The sequence below is a fragment of the Octodon degus genome, unplaced genomic scaffold, assembly GCF_000260255.1.
Source record: "Octodon degus isolate 3935 unplaced genomic scaffold, OctDeg1.0 scaffold00078, whole genome shotgun sequence".
Lineage (NCBI taxonomy): Eukaryota > Metazoa > Chordata > Mammalia > Rodentia > Octodontidae > Octodon > Octodon degus.
The window spans coordinates 8,661,650-8,668,564 of record NW_004524654.1 but is presented as its reverse complement, the minus strand read 5'-3'; the positions used below and the strand labels follow the sequence as shown (position 1 = coordinate 8,668,564).

At 45.2% G+C, this 6,915-nt stretch overlaps 1 pseudogene; it reads left to right on the top strand.

Annotated features, from left to right (window-relative positions):
- The first annotated feature begins 4,605 nt into the window (after positions 1 to 4,605).
- LOC101575987 lies at positions 4,606 to 6,509 on the top strand (annotated as a pseudogene).
- The last annotated feature ends 406 nt before the right edge of the window (positions 6,510 to 6,915 follow it).

Here is a 6,915-nt window from a genome sequence, read left to right as displayed (position 1 = left end):
GAAGGGAAAAGAAAAAAAATGGAAGCAAAGCTTTTGTTGTTTTTTTTTCAATTTTTTATTTATTTATTTGTGTGTGTGGTGGGGCTGGCTGGCATGTGGTGCTGGGGGATTGAACCATGGTCCCTGTGCTTTGCTAAGCTTGTTCTAAGTAGGTGCTTTAGACCACTGAGCCATCTCACCAGCCCCTGAAGCAAAGCTTTTGATTCCATATGAAATTTACTATTGTTTTCTTTACTTCTGTAAGGAATGCTATTGATATTGTGATTGGGATTGTTTAAAACTGTATGTCAGCTTTGTTTTGCTTTTGATTTTTTTATTTTTTGGAGAGAGTACAAAATAGTATTAAAACAAAAAAGTTACAAGTGATACAGAACGTCACTTAACAAAGCAATATGAATTTCACAGTATTTGTTATAATACATGGTGTTGTCTTCCATCTAGTTATTCATATTACCAGATATATGCGTGTACAATTGGAAGAAAGAAAAAAAGAAATGTATAAGAAACTAAGAGGGGAAAAAAGGACAAATAATTGAAAAAAGGAGAAAAAAACAAATTAAGCATTATCTTCTCCCTTCCATCAAACAGAGAAATGCACAGTACAGTTGTCCAAACCATCCTGCTTACACACATAGATGAATCTCTTTCCCCCACTCCCTCTCTTGTCCTTCTCAACTCAGTGACTTTCTTTTTGAATAAGTTCATCCCCTTTTCCCAGTGTCTATTGTACCCCTCAGATTCCATTTTTCTCTTTCAGGTTCTCACACTAACGAGACAATACAATGTTTCCACGTGCCAGTCTGATTTATTTCACTTAGGAGTATGTTCTCTAGTTGCATCCACTTACAGACAAAAGTCTCAAATTTATACTGTTGGATAGCTGAATAATACTCATTGTGTGGGGCTGGTGAGATGGCTCAGTGGTCTAAAGCACCTACTTAGAACAAGTTAAGCTAAGCAAAGCACAGGGACTGCAGTTCAATCCCCCAGCACCACATGCCAGCCAGCCCCACCCCCTGGTGGACTGAGCTGGCCACACAAACACAAAATAAATAAATAAAAATAAATTTTAAAAAAATACTCATTGTGTAAAAATACCACATCTTCTCATCCATTCCTCAATTGATGGGCATCTGGGTTGTTCCCAGGATCTAGCTGTGACAAATTATACTGCTATAAACATGAAGGTACATATATCACTGTGATATGATGCTGTTAGTTCTTACCTTTTCTAAAATATGTAACTTGCCAAAAAACAAAATAAAATATATAAACTTGGGTGTCCCTAAAACTATTAATTGATGGAGGCAAGACATGAAGGCACATGTCTATAATCCCAGCATTCTGGAAGGCTGATGCAGGAAAATCACAATTTGAAGCCTAGCCTGAGCTCCTTAATGACTTAGCCAAACTGTCTCTAAATAAATAAATAAATAAATAAATAAATAAATAAATAAAACTACAAAAGGAATGTGGGTGTAGCTCAGTGAAATTTTAATTCATAACTTCCAAATTATTTTTACAAAATGATAATCTTAAAAATCACAAGTGATTTTATTGAAAAATTATACTGGAAAAACCAAAACATAACATTAATTCTACAAATCTTGGGCTGGCCAAAGAGCTCAGTGGATTAAAGCGCCTGCAAGCAGGCATGGGGACCAGGGGTTTGATCCCTGGGCCTGCCATGCAGGCCCGCCCCTGGGTCACACTGAGACAGTGATTGAGACTGGGTTTGGTAGCATGCATCTGTAATCCTAGCACTTGGGAGGCTGTAAACAGGAGAATCACTACGAGTCTAATCTAGTAGTGAGACCCTGAGCACCTGTAGACCCTTCCGTAAAGTACAAAAAAAACTACAAATCTCTTCCTCAAAACAGAACATTTCTTAATTATTTTACAGTTAATATTACCTTGATATTAGTACTAGACACTGATCTGATGATATGTGAGAGCAATTATATACCAAAACCAAGTAGAACTTATTCCAGCTATACAAGGATAGCTCAATATTTTAAAAGCAGTCCATTCACAAGGGCCTGAGTTCAATCCCCAGTTCCACCAAAAAAAAAAGCAGTCCGTATATCCCACCATACCAAGAAATTGAAGGAAGTCACATGATCATATTGATTAGTGCAGAAAAAATCATTTGAAAAAAATTCAAGACTCATTTAGGATAAAGAAAGAATAGACAGAAATTTCCTCAACTTTATAAAGGCATCTATAAAATTACAGCTAACATTGTCCTTCATGGTGAAAGAATGGATGCTTTTCATCTACGATGACAAACAAAGCAAAATGTTCTTTGTCACCACTCTGATTCTGCACAGTACTAGGACTTTCTCAAGTAATGGCTTATCTTATGTTGACTGGCCTTGGATATGTTTAAATTGTGAGTTAGGTCAGAACTCTTGGAAAAAAACAACTCTTGTGAGTTGCCCAAAGCAGAGGAGCTGTGGGTGGTGGATTAAGGTAGCTGGAGAGGGAGAGCATCCCACAAAGGCTGCCGCCCCTACCGTTGTCTGTTCCAGCAAAGCATGCCTGGAGTGCACGGTGCAGGTACACAGACAAAACCTAGACACTCTGAGGCCTGAAGAGGACCACCCTAGGTCCAGACAAATGAAGCATGGTTGACTATGACTTCCTGGTTCAGGAAGTTAACACAGCCATGGTGGTTGTCACTCAAATGTCCACCCCTTTACGGATAAGCTTTGTTACCTTCCAGATTTACTATTTTCTTGACATAATTTATAATACTGTATTTCAAATGTGAAATAGTCTTAATATCTCAGATATTATTTAAACCAGGTTATATTCAAATCAGTCTTTAAGTTAAAAAATAATCCCCTGTCCTTTCCAAGCAAGCCACATAGTCCTGACCAAAATGCACTGTAAGAGAAATGTGACAGATATGGCTCCTCTTTCACTTCTCTGTCCCTTATTTTCTCGCCTGTAAAATAGTGATCCTAATAACACCTATCCTGTAGGGATCAGAGAGGATCAAAGGATCTAATTCTGATAGGGTAGTACTTAAAACGGTGTTGGCATGTGGTGGGCCTCCAGAAGTTCTCCTAGCCTTTGCCATGGTTATTGAGAAAACTGGTCTTTCTGAAGCACTTGGAGGAGCTTGCTCTGTGTTCATCCTTCCCCGCAGCCAGAAACACTAGCCAACCGTGGTCGCTCACCACTAGTCACGAAAGGCTGATGAAAGGGAATAGCACTAAGAGAGTGAGTCAGAGATCACCCACTGGCTGACTGCAGCTGTATCCACCTGCTCGGCCCCCTGGGGCTCTTGAGTCTGTGAGGTCTGATACTTTTCTAATCACCTGCATTATAGTATTCCCCACTACCTGAGCCAAACAACTATCATTTAATAGCTGAGAGAGATCAGTACTCCCAGATATAAAAGAACTATACAAAAAGATCCTTAACATTTTTATCACTTTAAAAGTTTCATATGGGAAACCTTAAGACTAAGTAGAGGAGAGGCTGAGTTGGATTTTAGGTGCCTTTAAGTGTACTTTGGGCTATCTGTCCTGCTGGAGGCCAACTGTGTGCCCCCCTCATCCTTCTTCCACCTTCCCACCATGCTGTGACCCAGCACAGCATCAACAGGCAGCTCTGTCCTCCAGATTCCAGCTAGGTCGTCAACAGTAGAAACCAGGGCCAGGGAGATGGCTCAGTAGAATAAGTGCTTCCCTGGCAAGCTCAAGGGCCTGAGTTCAATCCCTGGTTCTAAAAAAAAAAATAAAAAAAATTTTAAAAAGCTAACAGTGGAAACCACTGGCAGAGCTGGAGGAAGGAAGGTAAGGTAAGGGTGTATTTCTCTCTGCAGGGTCACTTCAAAGTCCACAAGACTTTCTCTGCCTTCTATGGCCCCTGCATTTAGGAAGGTGTTATGGTTTGTGTCTAGCTGTCCCCACAAAGCCTCATACAGTCATGGAGTGGCTTCTAGAGTTTGTGATTAATTCATGATCCAATGCTGGGATTATGGGTGTGAGTGCTACACTTGCCCTGGGGCAGATAATCTGCATATAAATGTAAGGAGGGGAAAGAGGCCAGCTAGCTGCCACAGCTGTAGCTCCTGCCTTTGCTCTTTGCTGTTTTCCACTGCCATAACCTGCTTCCCACTCTGCCTTGGAGCCAGCTGAGTATGGACTGAAATCTCCACTGTGAGCTACATAAAACTTTCCTTCCTTAATTGTGGATGTCAGGTATTTTGTCCCAGGAACAAAAGAAGAGTAACCGAGACAGAAGGCTAAAGAACATGCACTGACAAGCCCTAGCTGCTGCCTGACACTTCACAATTTACTACATGCCGCTGCTGCCTCCATAAAGGACCCCTATCAACTACTCCTTAAGCCTGTATCCAAGCACTCCAGGAGCTGAGGCAGAAATGCCTCAAGTTTGAGCCCTGCCTCAACTAAGCTCCAACTTATAAACTTAGTAGGCCCGGTCTCAAAAAAAAAAAAATTTAAAACCAGGCATAGTGCATCAATCAATGTTTTATTGAAGACACAGATACAAGATATGCAAATGAATAAGAAATTACAAAATTGGAGCAGCTAAAGAGTTGAATGGTTGCGACAGAGGCCAAGCGGCGAGGCCCGACTCCCTGACAGGACAGTGAGTGCCTCTGTGGTTCAGCACCATGCCTTCTGATCTGGCCAAGAAGAAGGCAGCCAAGAAGAAGGAAGCTGCCAAAGACTGGCAGCGGCCCAAAAAGGGACACGAAGAAAATAGAGATGCTGTCACAGAACCACAGGCAGAGGAGAAGAATGAAGAGGCCAACGGCAGTGAGACCGCAGAAGTAGATCTGCTGACAAAAGAGCTGGAGGACCTCAAGATGAAGAAAGCTGTTACTCATGCTGTTACTGGGGTCCTGACCTCGCACCCCAACAGTACTGATGTCCACATCATCAACCTCTCGCTCACTCTCCACGGACAACAGTTGCTCAGTGACACCAAACTGGAATTAAACCTGGGCTGCCACTATGGTCTTATTGGCTTAAATGGCATTGGGAAGTCCATACTGCTCTCCACCATCGGGAAGCAGGAAATGCCCATCCCCAGGCATGCTGACATCTACCACCTGACTCGCGAGATGTCCCAGAGTGACACGACATCCTTGTGGTGTGTGATGGAGGTAGACACCGAGCGGGCCATGCTGGAGTGGGAGGCCAAGCGCCTGGCTCACGAGGACATGGAGTGTGAGCAGCTCATGGAGCTCTAGGAGCGCCTGGAGGAGCTGGACGCTGACAAGGCAGAGAGGAGAGTCTCGCGGATCTTACATGGACTGGGTTTCACTCCAGCCATGCAGCGCAAGAAGCTGAAAGACTTCAGCGGGAGCTGGAAGATGAGTGTCGTCCTTGCCACAGCCCTCTTTATTTGGCCCTTTATGCTGCTCCTGGACGAGCTGACCAACCACTTGGATTTAGATGGTTGGATGAGCTGGAAGAGGAGCTGAAGACTTTTAAGCGCATCCTGGTCCTTTGGGTCCCCTACCCAAGATTTCCTGAATGGAGTCTGCACCAATATCATCCACATGTAAAACAAGAAGCTGAAGTATTATATGGGTAACTACGACCACTATGTGAAGACCCAGCTGGAGCTGGAGGAGAACCAGATGAAGGTTTCACTGGAAGCAGGACCAGACCACACACACAAAGAGCTACGTTGCTCAGCTTGGTCACGGCAATGCCAAGCTGGCCCAGCAGGCCCAGAGCAAAAAGATGCTACAGAAAATGATGGCCTCAGAAGTGACAGAGAGGGTGGTGAGTGACAAGATGCTCTCATTTTACTTCCCCCCGTGTGGCAAGATCCCTCCACCTGTCATTATGGCGCAGAATGTGAGCTTTAAGCACACAAAAGATGGCCTTGCATCTATAATAACCTGGAACTCGGTATTGACCTCAACACAAGAGTGGCTCTTGGGGGGCCCAAAGGAGCAGGAAAATCCACTCTTTTGAAGCTGCTAACTGGAGAGCTGATGCCCACAGACGGGGTGATCTGAAAGCACTCTCACGTCAAGATAGGCTGTTAACATCAGCACTTGCAAGAGCAGCTGGACTTGGACCTCTCGCCTTTGGAGTACATGATGAAGTACTATCCTGAGATCAAAGAGAAGGAGATGAGGAAGATCATCAGGTGCTAGGGCCTCACTGGGAAGCAGCAGGTGAGCCCAATCCAGAACCGTCGGACGGGCAGAAGTGTCGAGTGTGTCTGGCCTGGCTGGCCTGGCAGAACCCTCACATGCTGTTCCTCAACAAGCCCACCAACCACCTGGACAGTGAGACCATTGACTCGCTGGCAGATGCCGTCAATGAGTTTGAGGGTGGCATGATGTTGGTCAGCCATGACTTCAGGCTCCTTCAGCAGGTGGCGCAGGAAATCTGAGTCTGTGAGAAGCAATCACCAAGTAGCCCCAAGACATCCTGGCCTACAAGGAGCACCTCAAGTCCAAGCTGGTAGATGAGGATCCCCAGCTCACAAAGAGGACCCATGTGTGAGTCCCTACCCAAGCTTAGGTCAGGAGCAACCTTCAGACTGCCAGCTGCCACCTGACCAGCCATTCAGGACGGCCCGGGCTGCGTCCCCATTACTGCACTACTGCCCACCCTTCCCCCAGCTCGCTGCACTGTCACCCACAGCCGGTGGTGCCTGCCTGCCTCCACCTCCTTCTGGCTCCATTTGTCACCGGGCCCTCCTGCCCTCGCTGGTCTCCTGGCCCCAGGGGAGACGCCATGAGGACACCTACAAGCTGGCCCAGGGCCCACAGCCTGGGTGTGAGCGAGGAGAGCCCCGCATTCTGGGTTTGGTGATGTTGGAGGAAACCCCAGCCCACCTCCCCCATTCCTTTCTGCTTCTGGTTTGGAGTTGTGGACCAGCCATTCAGGACAGTTTTTATTTTATTTT